Source organism: Rattus rattus, chromosome 11 (assembly GCF_011064425.1).
Source record: "Rattus rattus isolate New Zealand chromosome 11, Rrattus_CSIRO_v1, whole genome shotgun sequence".
NCBI lineage: Eukaryota > Metazoa > Chordata > Mammalia > Rodentia > Muridae > Rattus > Rattus rattus.
In genome coordinates this window covers 15,437,297-15,455,396 of record NC_046164.1, presented here as the reverse complement: position 1 = coordinate 15,455,396, position 18,100 = coordinate 15,437,297, and the positions used below count along the sequence as shown (strand labels likewise).

The window sequence follows — 18,100 nt, the reverse complement described above, 5'->3', positions numbered from 1 at the left end:
TGGAACTCATAGAGACCTGCCTGCCTCTGCCTCTTGTGTCTATGTGTCTGTCTGTCTGTCTATGTATTTTCCAAGATAAGGTTTCTTTATGCAACTGCCCCTGGCTGTGTCCTGGAACTCAGAGACCTGCCTGCCCCTGCCTCCCAAGCGCTAGGATGAAAGGCACATGCCACTGTGATCGGCTAAGAGGATTCTTTTTAATACCGAAAGCTTACAGAGTGCTGACCTAGCTCCCTGAAAGGACACGTGCTCGCTGACACCTGACACGAGATGCTGCAGATTAAAACATGCCAGAACTTTGGCAGAACATAAATCATATTCATGTAAATGCAACTAAACCCAGTGACAGACAAAAGGAAGAGGCTTAGCCAAGCTCTTGGCCAAGTCTAAACGGAGAAGGAGGGGAGATCAGAACTGGGGGTCCTGGTCCTGATCAGATCCTGTGTCCTGGTCCTTGTTAGAAGTGGGGGTCACCTGATCCTGTGAGCTGGTCCTTTTTAGAACTGGGGGTGTGGGGGGGAGTGTCACCTGATCCTGTTCTTTTCGGACCAGTAAAGGCCTACCTGATTTAGCATTGCTCTCTCGTCTGGAGGCAAGTTCCCAGACTACCGCAAAGAGTCGAGAGCCACAAATCCAAGACCCTTGTCTGAACCCCAGCATCTCCATCTACAGAGGCTGATGACCCTCTTACTGGCCTTACTCTCTCCATAAATGGACTCTTTTACCTCACTAGTGTCAGGACCGACTGGCTACATGTAAGATACACAAAGTAGCCCTGCAAACAGAGCAGGATGCCCAAGGCTGTACTCTTTCCGAGTTCACACTCTCCCGAGGTGGGAATATAACCTGTTCCAGCAGCAGGTCAGAGGGTCAGAAAAGCCAGCCCACTGCATCTTAAAGCAGAGTGACAGAAAGATGCCAAAGTCTCGTGCAATAAATGCCTCAATAAACCCGAGGGCAGTGCATACTCCTAAAATATGAATAATAGTAAGGCTATCTGGATCCTTCAGAGGGGTGTGTGTGTGTGTGTGTGTGTAAAAATCAAGTGTAACCGAGTGGACCTTGGCCACAAGGTTCTGAGTTCAAAACTCAGGAGAACTAAGAAAAGGAGAGAAAGAAATGGGGGACTTCTTGGATGATTGGTTTTTATTCTTAGGGAGTCTCTGGGAAAAGAAGAGGCACAAATAAATAGAGGTAATATACCATTAACTTCAAGCCTGGGTCAAAGCAGATCTATCTAGCAAGGAGGAAATTAGCTGCTCAGTCCATACAAAGTATCCTGGCTACTGCTACTGTATCACACCAACTGCTGACATTGTTAAGGTGCTCAAAAGCCCTAATTTAAAGAGATCAGTGTGGGCTGGAGAGATGGCTCAGCAGTTAAGAGCACTGACTGCTCTTCCAGAGGTCCTGAGTTCAATTCCCAGCAACCACACAGTGGCTCACAACCATCTGTAATGGGATCTGATGCCCTCTTCTGGTGTGTCTGAAGACAGCGACAGTGTATTCATACATAATAAATAAATAAATAAATAAATCTTTAAAAAGAAAAAGATGGGGCACAGACCTAATGACCCATCTGAGGATTTTCTCTTAAAGCAAAATTAATTATGCAAAAAAAATGTATTCCACTGAGACATTAGGATGACATAGTTAGATTAGGTGTGGACTTGGAAGCCTTAGATCCCAGCATTTGGGAAGCAGGCAAATCTGAGCTGCAGGCCAGTCTGTGCTACAGGGTAAGATCCCTGTCCCTGCCCCACCCCCCCAAAGGGATGGCTGCCACTGAGGGGCGTGGACTTAAATTCAGTAATCCGCAACTGGATGAAGGACTGGGAGTACAAAGAAAGGCCCTCCTTCTGGCAGAGTCTCCCTCCCTCTTCTCCCTCCTGTCACTTGCTCACACCTCAGCCTCCAAAAGAAGCAAGAAGTTGCTGCTGGCTTCTCCACGGCTCAGACATTTAACTTGTCATAACAACCATCTCAAACAGTCTTCTCAGCCAAAGTGGTTCCCTAGCACGATGGCCGTCTCCAGAGAATAAATAAAGGCAGTCAAATACGGCCAGGCCTCCTTCCACCGAGGGGGAAGCCTGAACCTGCAGAGAAGCATCCTTGGAAATAAAGGTGCAAAGTCTACACCATGAACCCACCTGTTCCTAAGCATTTATTCCACTCCTACTAACAGCTGGTACCAAGCAAGGCAGGGTTAAGAAATTCTGTCTACCTGGTGAGCCTCAGAAGAGCCGTCCCTACTTTGGTTTGGTGACAACTGGAATTTAATAAATTAAAAATGTCTGGCTCATATTTATAAAGCACCATGTTTCCACACAGGGGAAACCACAGCAGCATTCACCAGCCAGACACCAGACTAAACACCTCAGAACTCGGTGCTGTCCCTCATTCGCGGTCCCTACCTTTCCGGTGTGTATCTGCACCACCAGTTCCCTCAGTTTGTGATAGCCTGGCTCTACAAGTAACCCAGCCCTTCAGCTTCCTAGCCTAGCTGTCAAGCCTTTCATACACTCCGCCAAGAGCTTCCTCCTTCCCTCTCCACTTTCGCCCTCACACCAACTTCAGCAACACCCAACAGTCTTGAGCTTCCCAGAGCGGTATTTAGACAGCCTCAGGCCAACGAGTGAGGAACAAAGAGCAGCTGCTCTGGGCAGCAGCTGGAGAGGGTGGTGAGGGCAGCTAGGGACTGCTGGAGGCGGCCCAGACAGTCCCAGGGCAGCCCAGCCTGGGGAGCACCAGTCTAGGGGAACACCCGGAGGTCCCCAGACCGAGCTGCCAGAACCTTCCTGCCCTGTCCCATACACCTGGGCGGTGGCGACAAAGTGGCGGAGACTCCTGGAGGAAGACATGGTGGCAGGCACAGGCGATCAAGAGAGTCCCCGCGAGCAAAGACCCCCCTCCTTCCCGCCCCGGCCCGCGCACCTGGACCAGGTGGCCACCCTGCTCCCTCAGGGCGCTCTCGAGGACTCGGCTGCGGGCAGGCTCCGGGGACTGGAACCGCTGCGACGCGAGACTTCACTCCTCCATCCTGGGAGCCGGCAGCACGTTGCAGTCAGCAGTGCACTTCCTGTTTCAAAGAGAGCGAGAGAGTGTGTTGGCAGAGGGGCCGCGGAGCAGCCGCGGATGGAGCGAGCGAGGGGCAGCGGCTCGCACACGCACAGGCAGCCATCCAGCCCACAATCGCACACCGGAGTCCGCGGCTACCCGGCTCGCTTGCCCCAGCCCGGCCTCCCCCTGCCGGCCGCCGGTCCAGCCCCAGCTGCAGGATGCACCTCCCTGCGTGGACTTCACGCTCAGGCTCCCTGGGGTGGGCAGCGGGCACTTGGCCTTCGCCTCCCAAATGCCTCACCTCCCTACCCTGCCTCCGCCTCCCAGGAGAAGAATCACCTCCGGGAAGGTATAAAGACCGAGCCTCGCCAAAAGAGAGGAGGCTGCGAGTATGCAAATCTGGGAAGTTAGCAGCCACATCCCAGCAGATCCACGCGCAGCAGGGAGCTTCAGGATGGGAAATTACTTGTCTTGTGCCTTGCTGACTCAAAAGAGAAGCGTGTGCACAACTACCGCAATAGAGCCGTCAAGAAATGGGGGTGGGGGGTGTCAGGGGACCCTGCAAATATTCCGAGTTCCTCCTAGGGTCTCTCCATTCAGATCAAGGAGATCACCAGCCCACTTTACCAGATACCAATGCCCCCGGGACGCAACCCTCAACTTTTCTTCCATGTGATTATGCATCACTGAAAAGTTAAGTTCTGAGATAATGTTCAATTTGGTCAAACTCCGTCTTAATTTCCCCCCCCCAATGTATTTATGGCGGGGGAGATGGGCGGCGCATGCGGACCACAGTGTCTGTGTGGCGGTCCGAGGGCAACTTTTCGGAGTCAATTCTCTCCTTCGACCTTGTGGGTCCTGGGGGCTCTAACTTAAGTAGTCAGGCCTGATGGCAAGTGCCTTTCCAGGACTGCACCGACTTAAAAATAACTTCAGAGTAGTAAACTAAGGCGCACGTGGAGGGGTGGTTGGGGGTGGGGCAGGCGGCGGGAGATGACGCGGAGGGAGATGACTCGGCAGTAAAGGCACGGGCTGCCACCAAGCAGAGACCTACAAGGTGGAAGGAGGGGGAGTCGATTCCCACAAATTGTCCTCTGACCTCCATGGCTGCAGTGGTGGCACACGACTGCCCACACACATATAAACAAACAACTATTTTTTTTTAATTTGTAAAAAAAAAAAAAAAGTAGTAAACAGGTGGCTCAAATTCTACCAAAGGCGGGAGGGTCTCATCAGTTCCAGGAGTTGGCCAGAGTTTGCAACCTGCTTGCCCCTGTGACTGGAAATATCAGGCAACAGGCACTCAACAGATGTGTGGCATCGCAACCTGTTGGTTTAATTAAGTTGCTCTTGTTTCCAAACCCCAAAAGAACAGAAACAACATATATATATATATATATATATATATATATATATATATACACATACTGACAGTAGGAAGGACGTGCTGCGAATTCAGGCCCTACTGGGTGCTACTGGCCTCCCCTCTCTCCCGCTAGGTCTTAACGTTTCCCAACCGCTCTATTAAAAACCTTGCTCCCATATTCCCAGATGAAGAAACAGGGTCAAGAAGTTAAGTAACTGGCCCGATGTCTCAGCTACAGAGTGGTCCACTGGAGAGATGGATACAGGTTTTTGCTAAGTATAAAATCTGGGTCATTTCCTCTATGTTCTGAATTCCTAAGACAACAGTGAGTTCTAGGGGAGAAGTCAAGGCCGGAGACCATCTGGGATCCACTCCTTGTCTCGGAATGATCCTGTAATTTACAGGCTCCCACTGTGGAGGAACTGGGTTTTTCACCCAGCTGATTTTGTAAAGCCCTTGATGACTGAAGGGGAGGGGTGAGGCAGGGGCATGCGGTGCACTCATCCAGGAGCCAGCTGTACTGCCTCCGTCAGCCTCTTCAGAGTTACTTGGTAGCAAAAGTCCAACGGGTTCTGATGGCCACTCGTATGCCAAGGGACAAAGTCTGTCCAGTGCAGAATCTAACTAGCTAATATTTGTCCCACAGATTGCTTTCTGTCTGTCTAGCAGGGCAAGTTTAAGAAGGCAAAGGCCGCTGGCAAAAACTAATGCCTGCCTGAAGCTTTCAGGAAAGTGGCTGGCCATTCCTCACTGCCCATTTCCTTCTGTGTTAGCACTCGCTCGATGCTCATCTGTCGGTAGCATGGAGCTATTTCCCTCCCGACAGAGGCTAAGACATGGAACACGTCTTTAAAAGTCAGGAGTCTTGGCAGTAAAGGCATCCCAGACACCTACATAGAACACAAACTGCATCTCTCCGGCCCCACCCTCTTCGGCCCCACCCTTCCCCTTCATGTGACAGAGCAGCACAGACCAGAGCTGTAGATGACACAGATGAGTTCAAGTTTGGCAGAGATAGGATAGAGGGGCCTCAAGAATCGGTGACCCTCGCCCTAGTCCTCGAGTGATCTACAAATCTGAAGGGCTCTGAATTGACCCATTTAGGTCCTGCTCTGCCCACCGGTATCCCATGGCTGGATCCAACCACGCTTCTGACTGGCGAAATGCTTCTTCCCAAAGGGCTCACAAAGTCTCCAGTCAGAAGGAAAGCCTATAAACCATCAGCTTCTAAGGACGTAATTCCACTTTTAAAATACCTTTTGCCATCCCTGTATTCCAGTTACTCATTATAACCCCAAGTCCAGAAGGGGAATCTCTGAAGAAAAATGACTTTTTTTGTTTTTAGGAGACACTGTACATGGCTCTAGATGGCTTGGAATACACTATGTAGACCAGGCTGGCCTAGAACTTGCCGATCTGCCTGCCTGCCTCAGGCTCCAAATGCTGGGCATAAGGAAGGGCATAGCTTCTAGGAAAAGGCAAGGAGTGGGAGAGACCGCTCAGTGGTTAAGGCACTGGCTGCTCTTGCAAAGACACGGGTTCTGTTCCCAACAATCGCACAGCAGCTCACACCTGTCTGTAACTCCAGGGGTTCCGATGCCCTATTCTGGTCTCCTCGGGTACAGGGCATGACCGTAGTACATAAAGGAGGATACATGCAGACAAAAGATACACGCGTACAAAATAAAACTTTCAACTCCTTTTTAAAAATTTCACACATGAAAAAGAAAGGCTAGGAAGGTGTCTTGGTCAGTACAGTGATTACCACGTAAGCCCGAGTTCTCAGTACCCACGTCAAAAGCCAGGTATGGCGATGTGAGGTTGTAACACCAGCCCCGGGGAATGTAAACAGGACTCCATAGCCACCCAGCCTGGTGAGGTCAGCAACCCTGAGTTCCACTGAAAGGTTGTCTCAAAAGACAAGGCGGATGGCCTGAGGAAGGTTGCCCAGCTGACCTTGGGCCTCCACACAGATGTAACCACACATAGAAGAACAGAAAGCAAAGGTTTAACTGTATTACCTCGCAGAGCCGCGACTTCTAAGGAATGAGATCACGCCACCTTGCTTCTCAGGCTCTCCCCTAGGTCTGCCACATTCAGTCGCTAATGTGAAACATGAACCGTAAGCCACACTTATCTTTTCCTGGCCCTGAGCAATACACTAGGATACACCGACCCCACTGAATACGACAGAGACCCTACTGAATAAGACACAGTCTCTAACGGGCTGCTTACCCCTCGACATGCACCAGGCCTAATATTACATCATACTTCTCCCTGATCTAGCTATTCCTCAGCTCCTTCTGTGTAACACAGAACAGTGTTTCCTCTTACTGTTACCCAAAGGGGGAAAACCCTGAAATCATAGTGTGGCAAGAAGAGAAAAAAAAAAAGCTTCTTTGTTTTTTTTGTTTTGGTTTTTTTGTTTTTGTTTTTGTTTTTTTCCGGAGCTGAGGACTGAACCCAGGGCCTTGTGCTTGCTAGGCAAGCCCTCTACCACTGAGCTAAATCCCCAACCCCTGAGGAAAAAGAAGCTTCTTGGTAGGCAGAAACTGAAAATGGAGTAGCACTGGGCGACACACTCCTGTAATATCCCTGTGCTTTGGAGGTGGAAGGGGAATCAGCATGGGGCCTTCCTTACATGAGACTCTGTCTGAAAACATTGATTTTAGAAGGCACACGTGCGTGTGTGTGTATGTGTGCGTGCGTGCGTGCGTGCGTGCGTGCGTGCATGTGTGTGTGTGTGTGTGTGTGTGTGTGTAAGTAAAACCTCTCCCTCAGTACCACAACCTAGTACAGTGTGCAAAAGCCATTTTAAAGGCTCTACGCTAAGTTACCTTCTCTCAAAACATGGCTGCTTGCTCTTCGTCCTAAGGGAGGCACAGCTTTGAAGGTTGAAGCTGTTTACCACGAGGTTTCTCTGTGTGGATATCAGCATGGCTGCAGATGGACGCAGACAGGAGAGCGGAAGCTGACAAGCCGTCTGGTTCCCTGAGAGATGCCCTCCGCCCCCAGCCTTCACAACAGATGTTCCTGACTCGGCCCTCCCTCCCAGGAGAACACAGGCAGCAACCCATTCTGGAAAGGTGGACCCTGGCACGGAGTGAGGCTCTAAAACCCGGCCGAGGGCTTTCAAGGAAGTGTTCTCAAGCCAACTGGCTGGCTCAACTGGCATGCCCCCCAGAGAGCTATTACCATCTTCGCAGAGCCAGGGTGAGTGTCCCTTTTCAGGGCACAGTGTAACACGGGGTTGCCGGTCCATCTTCTCAGAGCATCTGGCTGTGGGGTGGGATGGGATCCCATTTGGGCCGACCTCTAGCTGCTCTGGAAAGCAGGGCTTCCACGGCCCTAAAGCTGGGGCACAATGTCAAGGTCTGAGCTGGGTACTCTCAGCTTCTGAACACAAGAGTCATGAACCTCCTCAGGTTAAAAAAAAAAAAAAATTAATGGGGTTGGGGATTTAGCTCAGCGGTAGAGCGCTTGCTTAGGAAGCGCAAGGCCCTGGGTTCGATCCCCAGCTCCGAAAAAAAGAACCAAAAATAATAATAATAATAATAATAATAATAATAATAATAATAATAATAATACACCCGACAGGCCAACCTGCCCCCCCACAGAACTCTCCCAATTTGGCTGGGCAGGGCAGGGGCAGGTGTAGTCACTGAGCTCAGCAGAACTAGGGTAGCACAGATGCAGGTTTTAACTTTTATGTTGTATATATGTGCAGTTGCCTCTGTGTGTGTGTGTGTGTGTGTGTCTGTGCACGCGTGTGCATGTGAGACTGTGTCTGCATGCATGTGCTGTGTACACTCAGGGTTGATTTGTGTTCTAAGGCACAGGGTAAATGAGCAAATACTCCCTTGTAATCTATTCTTCCTCCCCTTTAAACGGATAGAAATGAGTGGGTGCATATTCCATGAGCTGGCTTCAAGGTGCACTTAGGGGACAAAGCCAGCAGGGCTGCTCTAGGTTTCGCCAGCCTGGGCTACAAGGCAAGACCTCGTCTCAAGCATAAAGAAAACCGCACATAAATACATCTTAACTTGTAATGAATGGTGCCTCGACTGCTCACTGCCTTCCAAAATTCTGGTGAACTGCAAGGCACAACTGCTTATTTTGCGATGGACAACTAGTGGCGTAAGGGGAGGTTCTGATAGTAACATCCTGCTCTCCAATTGGTCCTTGATTTGTCAGTAACGAAGGGCCAGGGGGCAAAGTGTTGGGCAGAAGGTAGAGGTGGGACTTCCCGGTCCCAGGAGGAAAAGACAAATGCAGGAGAGGGGCTTTCTCTGCCATGCTTTGGAACAAAAAGAAGGCAACAATCATGTAAGGCCTTGGGGACAGCTAGAGCCTGCAGGCCCTGCTACAGGTGGTTGGCCTAGGATGTTTGGTAGGGGCTAGGTTTCAGGAGTGGGCTGGTGGTTCAGAAACCTCCCAGAGTTAAGGCTGGGTAAGAAAGGAAGCAGGGAAGAGCTGGTAGTGCGTCCCTTCCCTGGCAAAGGCTGTAGCAATTTTAAAACAACCCAATAGGTAGTACCAGCAGGAGTAGAGACGGTTGAACGTGCTCATGAGCTAAGCGTAATTTTATACAGTCATTTAGACACGTTCTGGGTTGAACTGTGGTGGACAAAACTAACAGACTGTCCCATGCGTCCTCTCTTATTCTTCAGCTAGTTAGGTCAATGTCTGTGGTTTTTGAGGGTTAATACACGAGAAGGCTAAAAGAGGAAAAAGTTAGACAGGGTATGGCCACCCACTCCTGTGATCCTAGTGCTTGGAAGACAAGGAAGGATGATCGAGAGTTCACAGTAATTCTCTACTACCTATGGAGTCTGAGGCCAGCGGGGAGATGCACGAGAGCCTGTTTCGAAAACAAAGCAAGGAACCCAGCAGCAACAACAACAAAAAGATGTCACAAAAGTATGGCTAAATCCAAATACCTTCAAGCAAGTGAGGACTGTTAAAAATGTTATCAGCAAAGAAAGTGCAGGGAACACTGACTGCCCACTGCCTTCTGAGCATGCTCGATGAGCATTTTTTCCCTGGAAAGCATGTTTCAAGCCGTTCACCTTCTATGCTGGGTATCTCAGCCTCCTTCTCCAAAGAATTGTTTTCATTTTCTCTATGCACTCTACTCTATCCTACCGTGATGTATTTGAAACCCAAGCAACTTAAAAATAATTTGTTCTAACAAATATGATTATTAGTAAGGCAACAATACTCTTAAAACAACTTTTGTTACAAAGCAGCCAGTGCACACCTATGCTCTCAGCTCAGGGGGCAGAGACCGGAAGGTCGCAGTTCCTAGGGCTGGAGGCAGCTAGAGAAACAGATACTTAGCAATCCCCAGGGGGGAAAGCCTGACTTTGTGCACACACAAGTACCTGATGTAGCCAAACATGTAAGACGTAGGAGTAAGAAAATGCAGAAGTCAACGGGGAATAAGGCATACACACAGTCTTGACAACATCCCCTCTTAATTGCCTACTGCAACAAAAACTACAGGTTATAAAAAGTGCATGGGGCAGATAAATAGTTTGATTTTCATTCCGTTTCCTTTCAATGAAACAGCCATGTAAAGGGCATGGAATAAACATAAAAGTGCACACACACCCCTAAAAAATCCAGAAATTGTATTAAACTTTTGAAAGCTGATGATCAATGGCTTATTCTTTTTTTTTTTTTTTTTTTTTTTTTTGGTTTTTTTTTTTTTTTTTTTTTTTTTTTGCCTTGGTCCTTCCTAGGGCAAGTGCTTTTCCAGCTCCTTCCCCTCGGCTCAAACCCCCCCCCCTTTTTTTTTTTTTTTTTAAGACACGATATATATCCATGGCTGTCCTGAGACTCTCTCTGTAAACGAGGCTGGCCTTGAACTTAGAGAACTGCCTGCCTCTGCCTCCTCAGTGCCCAGATTAAAAACGTATGCCACTTCACTCAGCCTGATGGTCAATGTTTTAAACACTAACTCTGGCTCAGGAAAATGTCAATCATGACACATGTATGACATAATTTCCTGCCTCCACCAGTCCCTCCAGAATTATCTCCATAAACTGTCAGGAAACAGAGAGAAATCTAAGTTTGCCCCCGAGTCACTGACAGCACATCCTACCGCATCCTACCGGCACCCTGGCTGGCCACAGTAGCTGTATTTTCTTTGACTCACTGTATAACTCCAGCAGCCTGGAACTGCCTATGCAGACCAGGCTGTTGTTCAACGCATCCGCCACTCAGAGATCCTCAGGCCTCTGCCTGCCTATCTCATGGAATGAAGGCCTGGCCACAATAACTACATTTTAACAAATTACCAGCCAGACACCTGAGGGTATGCCTTCCCCAGTTGAGGGGTCCAGTGTCATGGTTATGAGTACAGCTAAATCCTCAGGTCTTCCTCTCTGTGGCAACAGTGTAACCATTGGTCACCACAGTACAGAGAGAGCTGTGGCACAGCAGGAATCCCGAGTCTGATAAAAGTTACAGAATAAAGAACTAAAGGAAAGTGCAGATATTTCCAGCAAGGCAAACCAGGAAGAGCTACTGCTTCCTCTGCCTGACAGCACCCACCGTAGATTTCCAGACTGTAGAACTTCCTGGCTCCGAGGCAGCTGGACTAGCAACTGCAGGGAGATGGACTAACCCACTGTACTTCATGCACTTAGATCCTAGTAAAGCAGTTGATACAGTGACCTGAGAAGTCAGGACCCCTGAGCACCTGCAACTTCCTTGGCCCCAAGAACCGGAGAGCACAGACAGTGGATACATTTCCTAGCAACAGGAAGAAGAGCGCCAGGAGGAACATCATTTAACCTCTACTCAGAAGTAACAGAAACTGTTTACATTGGTATAACCAAATTAGCATATAACATTAATTTGGGAGGTGTGGAAAGGGCAAATGAGAGTGAGTGAAGGGTTTAGTCAAAGTAACAGAAATGGTAAAGAAGCAAGTTGCTACATTGTTGTGATCCCTTTACTCCTCAAGGGAGGGTCTGCAGGTGTCCATGCCGAGTAACTGCCTCTAGCTCCAAGAGGGCAGGACAGAGGGAATACTTTGAAACTCTGACTGATCACCATCAAACACATCCTGATATCCCAGTAAAGTTCCATGGCAAATGTCACCCCTTAAGTGAAAGAGCTGGTTAGCAAAACCCAAAGGAAAGAAGGGCTCAGAGGTTGAAGTCTGATGGTCAGATGAAATGGTGCCTTTGGACTCTGGCTCCAGTACAAACATGGCTGGGCCGGAGGTCGTGAGAAGAGTTGGCAGATACGTGCTGGGATGAAGAGTGGCTGAGACAAGGAGAGGAGCACTAAAACTTGGACTAATTTTGTTTTTTCAAGCATAAATTATCATTTCTAATATCTTTAATGCTGGAAAAAATAGCTTTTCCCTTGACAGAACTGTTTACCTTCCCAGAAAAAAAAATTATACTTCAAAAGTCATCAGCTGAGGGGGCTGGGGCCATTTCTCAGTTGGTGTCCTATCTGCCTAGCATGGATCTGGTCCCCAGGAGAGAATAAACTGGGCTGGGTGGTCCTCATCAGTAATCTCTAAACATGAGGAGCTAGAGGTAAGGGGATAAAAAGTTCAACAACACTCTTGGCTACAAAGGAGGTTCAAGGCCAGACTGAGCTACAACTTTGCCTCAAAAGTTAGCAGCAGCTACAAAGTTTAAAAGAGAAGAGTGGGCCAGTCAGAGACCTGTTGGTCCCAGCACTTAGGAGACTGAGGTAAAAACCTCTGTGAGTCTGAGGCCAGCCTGGTCTACAAATCTAAACTACAGGGCTACACAGGGAGACCCTGTCAAGAAAGAAAGAGAGAAAAGAAAAACTGGAAGGCAAAAAGGAAAGAAAGAAAAGAAGGGGGAGGAGGATGAGTCTGTAATGGCCTCTGCTCAGTGGGTCGCAGGAAATGAACAAGAGACCATCTTAGAGCTCCACAGAGACTGAAGAATGAACTAAGAAGTAAGAATTGGGAGGGGAAACCTCCCCTGCCCTGGGATATAGGCTCCAGTTATATCCCGGCAAGCTTGTTTGTGTAAGCAAGACGTGCTTCTAGAAAATAAAAGACCTTGAAAGAAGGGACCCTACGTAACTGAAACTTCCTGATACGTCAGTCACTCTCAGGACTCTCCTCTGTGGTCTGGGCAGCTATTTTCAAAAGGACAGATCTCGCCAAGACCAGAGTACGGAAGGAAGGACGACTGACTCGGAGCTGCAGTCACCAACAGCAACGATAACAGCAGTTAACTCTGAGGCGGGAACTACAGCATCCGCTTTACATGAATTATCCTCACCACTAACCGCACACTCACATCTTCATTTTACAAGGAAGCCAGGTTGCTCTGCCGTGGACCATGATCAGCTAGTGACACAGGAGGACCAAAATATAGGCAGGACTCCAGCCTACGTCTTCCATTTCCTTCTAACAAACAAAGGAGGAGAGAAGTTTTACACAACGGTACGAAAAGCAGAGCACGCTGAGGTCTACACAGGAGTGGGGAGGTGACGTGGACACATCTGTCCTATGACTAAGCTCTGAAGTTACTATTTATTTACAGGGAATAGAAACACTGTGGGGCTGGAGGTGGTTCAAGGTGTGAGAACTACAGTTCAGTTCCCCAGCACACACATACACACACACACACATACACACACACGCACACATACACAGGAGTGCTCACACATACACACACAGACACATGCGCACACACACACAGAGACACACACAGACACAGGCGCGCACACACACACACACACACACACACACACACACACACAGAGACACACACAGGAGTGCTCACACATACACACACACATGCACAGAGACACACACACACCCAAGCCAGACAGTCACACATCTGTTATCCGGAGGCAGGGAGCAGGAGGTGGCAGACAGGACAGCCACCAGATCCCCAGAATTCAATGGCACAAACAGTTGAGCATCGGTGAGCAACAAGTCCACGTAGAATCCCTATCTCAAAAGAGAGGTGGAGGGGTTGGGGATTTAGCTCAGTGGTAGAGCGCTTGCCTAGGAATCACAAGGCCCTGGGTTCGGTCCCCAGCTCCGGAAAAAAAAGAACCAAAAAAAAAAAAAAAGAGAGAGAGGTGGAGATCAGTGGAGAGAAATACCACACCAACAGACCCCTGGCCTCATCCTGGTGTACATACACTCACACGAATGACTGTGTGAGTGCGTGCACACAAGGTCTGATGACTGGTCTCTTCTTATGGTTTAAAAGAAAATCTTCCATACAAACTACAAATTGGCTGCAACCCAGACTCTTCTTCTAAATGTCCTAAAGCCCTCGCCAGAGTGTACAGTCACACGCAGGCCCCTTAAACAGTTCCCCAGGCCTTACCCCAGATCTGCAGCCTCAGAGTGACAGCAGGGGAGTTTGTGGAAGCTGTACATTTAGATAATTCCCAGGCCCCCTAAGGAACGGCCCCCCTAGCTGCTCTGGCTGTGCTGCAGAAATACTACTCCCCTCTCTCTCCTGCTGTAAACAATGAAGGCGGATGTTCATATACCAGAGTAAATTAGCTCCCTTTCAAGAACCTTCTGGGGAGGGCATGGTTCAGGCCTGTAGTCCCAGCACACAAGGGGGCAGATGTAGAAAAGTCAGGACTTCAAGGCTAGCCTGAGCTACATAAGACTCTGCCTCAGAAAATGAAAAGAACTGGTTAAGTGACTCAACCAACTGGTAAAACGCTTCCCACACCAACCTGAGGAACCAAGCCTGGCCCCCAGAACCGGCAGAAGGACAGGGCTGCTTCCCAAACGTTATCTTCTGAGCACGCAATGACAGTGACTGGCATGTCCCATGCATGCGCCCACAGTCTCCGATAAGTAATGCAATTAATTTTTTTACAACTCAAAGAACCCTTTTGTTCAAAAGTCCATGCTCCATAGCAGGACATTAACCCTCCATACCTGCCCCACACTCTTCTGACCGACCCCTCCCCCACCCCCCACCTCCCCACCCCAGTCTGCCACAGAACCAGGTTATAGGCTGTTCCAAAGTCCCTCCCTCTCTTACCAGGTCTCTCTCTCTGTCACCATCTCCCTTACAGGTCATCTCCTGCTTCAAGTCACCTCCAGACTTTGCAGGCAAAGTCAGTCTCCCTCCTTGGAGAAACTGCCCCAGCGTGCAGCTCATGCGAGAACGTGGCACAGACTGCAGACTGGCATGTGCCAAATCTTTCTCCACAGCGGCTCTTGAGAGCTGGCCACCCCCTCGAAGCATGGCGAATGCACAGAACTTCACGCGGTGAGTGAGACCGGCTTGAGTTGAAAGCGTCATCTTTCGCCAGCTTGAGTTACCATCAAGTGCGGTAATGCTGACGTGTTAACCTCGACTCACTGAACCTCGGTTTTTAGAATCTCTGCTATGGGACAGTAATGGCAATGACCTTCACGACTGAGGGGAGAAAGCTGGGAGTCTGGGCAGATGCATCGGAGCAGTGACTGTCGCGTGGTCAGTGATAGGATCTCCACGCACTTCCTTTCATGCTGCAGTGCATGGTGGACGGAGTGATACTCAAGAGGGTTATTATCTTTTCTCAAAATAAAAAGGAAGGGAAGGAGGGAGAGGAGGAGGAAGAGGAAGAGGAAGAGGAGGGGGCTTTTACAGTCATAAACAGGGACTTCTGAAAGCCCTTTCTCCTTACTCAGTTTTGTTCTGCTGTGAAGGGCATTTCATAATATTTCTATTGAGAAGCCATTCCTTGCTTTCCTTCAAAAAAAAAAAAAAAATCAATGTACCAAGTTTTAGGAACAAGCCCCTCAGTCTCCCTCCCACTCCAGCCTGGCTTTCCACCATGATTACAGTAACTGCCTGCAGCCAGTGTTTCTGCCCAGAGAATCGCCTGCTTCACCCTTAAAACAAATAGCACTTTGTAGGGAAACTGGAAGCCAGCCCAAAGGAGGAGGGGAGAGAAACCAAGAAAAAAAGAGTTGGGGCCAGAAATGGAGTCAACGCCCACACTCTGGTCTCCACACTAATACAGGTAAGAAGGGATTGAAAGAAATGAGTTCAGGCCAGCACAGGCCTTACCCAGCCACTCAGCCACCCACCCACCTCCCCACTCACTATGGAAATCAAACTCCAAGGCTCACAAAGATTGTGATGGGCAGCTCATTATCCACCACATGTGGCTTTTGTTGTTGTTAGTGAAACATTGTTGCAGTGAGAAGCTCCTAACCCTCCCAGAGCAAGTTACACTGCTGAGTCGGCCCCTCCCCCACCAGCAGGGGAGGAACCTCAAGTTTTGAGAAAGCCAAGGTCACAGCAGGCTGTAGAAGAGACCGGCAGCCCATTCTTTAAGCCCCCAAGCTCAGGTCTCTCCCACAGCTCACACTGATTGTAAGAGGTGATTTTAAAATACCCCTTTGGAAGTTCACCAAACACACTCCTGGGAAGGACAGGTGAAACAACGCGGGTTTTGTATTCCTGAAAATAATTTGGTGCCAGGGATGAGGGTTGTCACAGCAACAGGCTCTCGGTACAGCCTTATACTGGTCATTCCACTGTCTGGGACATGGCTCCAGGAAGGCTAGAACTGGGCTCTCTGTTCTACTCTGTTTCTATTTGCTTGTGCTGGTTAAGGGACACATTCGACCAGAGGCATAGGATTTTCTTTGTTTTCAGTCAAACTGTGATGTTGATTTCAAGACTGAAGCGATATGATAAAGTTAAAGAAATTTCTAGGACAGATCGGCAGGCAAAGCTTAGACTGGGATCCTACACCTGGAATCCCAGTACTTGGGAGGCAGACACTGGGGGTTCAAACCACCACTCTTCCTCCACTTAATTATAATCCAAACTACATGACCTTGAATCACTTGGCTGTCCTTGGTGACTGGGTGGAGCAGCTGACAGAAGACTGACCTTGGTTTCCTCCCCTACAAAACACGGCTGCTGTGCAGAATAAATGAGCTAACATATGTATAAAGTGCTCCCTACCATTTCGGCCACGAGGAGAGCTGCACAGACATTTCCTCTGGGTGCTTCCGGGGGTGCCTTTTCTCTTCACATTTCACTTTATAAGGAGTTTAACGAAGGCATCTCAAGGGGGTTAAGGGGGAGCCAGGCTGCCTGACTTTGATCCCAACATTAGTTGGGAGGCAAAGCCAGGCTGATCTCTGTGAGTTCAAGGCCAGCCAGGGCTGGTACACAGAGAAACCCTCTCAAAAAACTAACAACAAAGACATCTTGTACAGCTTTTTAGTCCACAATGTCCCAAGCCACTGCAAAGACACTTCCTGCGAGCAAAGAACAAACCCATTCTCCTGATACCACAACCCTGCTTCATAATGAGAGGGGGAAAATATCCTCCCCAAATTCTTACTGCTCTAAGTGTTTGCTGAGAGGCTTTTAAATGCAGCCATTCTAAAACCACCAAAACACTGGAAATTTAAAGCTTGATTGCTTAAAACACCTGCCTTGCACACACAAAGTCCCAAGATTCACCCCTGCCCCCATATTCCCGAGTCACAGAAACAGGGTGTGTTAGCAGCACAGACCTGAAACTACAGCACTTGAGAAGTGAGGCAGAAAGACCCTAAGTATCAACGTTTAAGGTTAGGGCTGAGAAGATGGCTTTTCTGGTGGACCCAGGTTCAAGTCCTAACACTTGGCAGCCCTCAACCCTCTGCTGTTCCTGTTCCGAGGGACCCAATGCCCTCTTGACCACTTCTGACCTCTGAGGACACCGGGCATGCATGTGGTATGCAGACATACGTGCAAGCAAAACACTTGTACACATAACATTATAAACCTTTTACATAGTTAAAAAACAAAACAAACCCCTCAACATTAGCCTCGGCTCCTCTGGGACTCGGGGGCCAGACGCAGTTACATGAGACTGTCTCAAAAAGAAAAGGAATTTAAAGTTACTCTGCTCGGGAGGGATTGGTTCGACTCGCACTATGGTATCACCGGAAGGTTTAGGAATATAACCTGCAGATGGACACAAAGTTTCTCTTCCCAGAGACAAAAAAAAGTTCCAACACAATCCATTAGCCACTGGGAGTGACTGAGATTTAAAAGTCGAAAATGTGCCGAGAGATCCTCATCCTCACAGTAGGATTCTGAACTTGGCCACTACAGAGATCTCCCGAAATACTTCCCCTCTCTTCTGTCCCAGAGGATGTGTGCACAGCTAGGTATAATTCGACCACCACCTTAGGATGCCCCGAGCAGATAAAATGTCCACGAGAGGTGAACCACGCTGGTGAGGTACAGATCTGAGGACCTGTCTTGCACCGAGGGAGCAGAAGAGCCAGACTGTGCCCCCCTCTAGTTCACACCTACTACCTGGGGATGCCATACTCACAGGCCAGGAGAAGAACACATACCCAAATGTAAAGACAGAAAATATCACATTCCAAGTTTTGTTCTTCTCTCTCTCTCTCTCTCTCTCTCTCTCTCTCTCTCTCTCTCTCTCTCTCTCTCTCTGTGTGTGTGTGTGTGTGTGTGTGTGTGTGTGTGTGTGTGTGTGTGTGAAACAGAGGGATGGTATCAAGTTCTGATTGGACTTTTTGTTAAGTGAGCCATACATGTTTCAGACCCTATAATCACAGCCCTCTGTAGGCAAGAGCTCTAATCTGCTTCAAGGCCATCCTGAACTACACAGGGAGGTCCAGGCTAGACAGGCCTACAAAGTGACACCCTGCCTTAGAGA

General features: G+C 48.9%; 1 protein-coding gene across 3 annotated transcripts in view; it reads right to left on the bottom strand.

The window, feature by feature from the left end:
• Positions 1-18,100, bottom strand: part of Lrrc8d (leucine rich repeat containing 8 VRAC subunit D) — a 109,630-nt gene that overhangs the window by 78,110 nt on the left and 13,420 nt on the right. For all 3 annotated transcript variants that reach the window (XM_032916110.1, XM_032916113.1, XM_032916111.1), the window contains exon 2: positions 2,935-3,079. The gene's annotated coding sequence lies outside the window, so the exon portion shown is untranslated. The remainder of the gene's footprint in view (positions 1-2,934; positions 3,080-18,100) is intronic.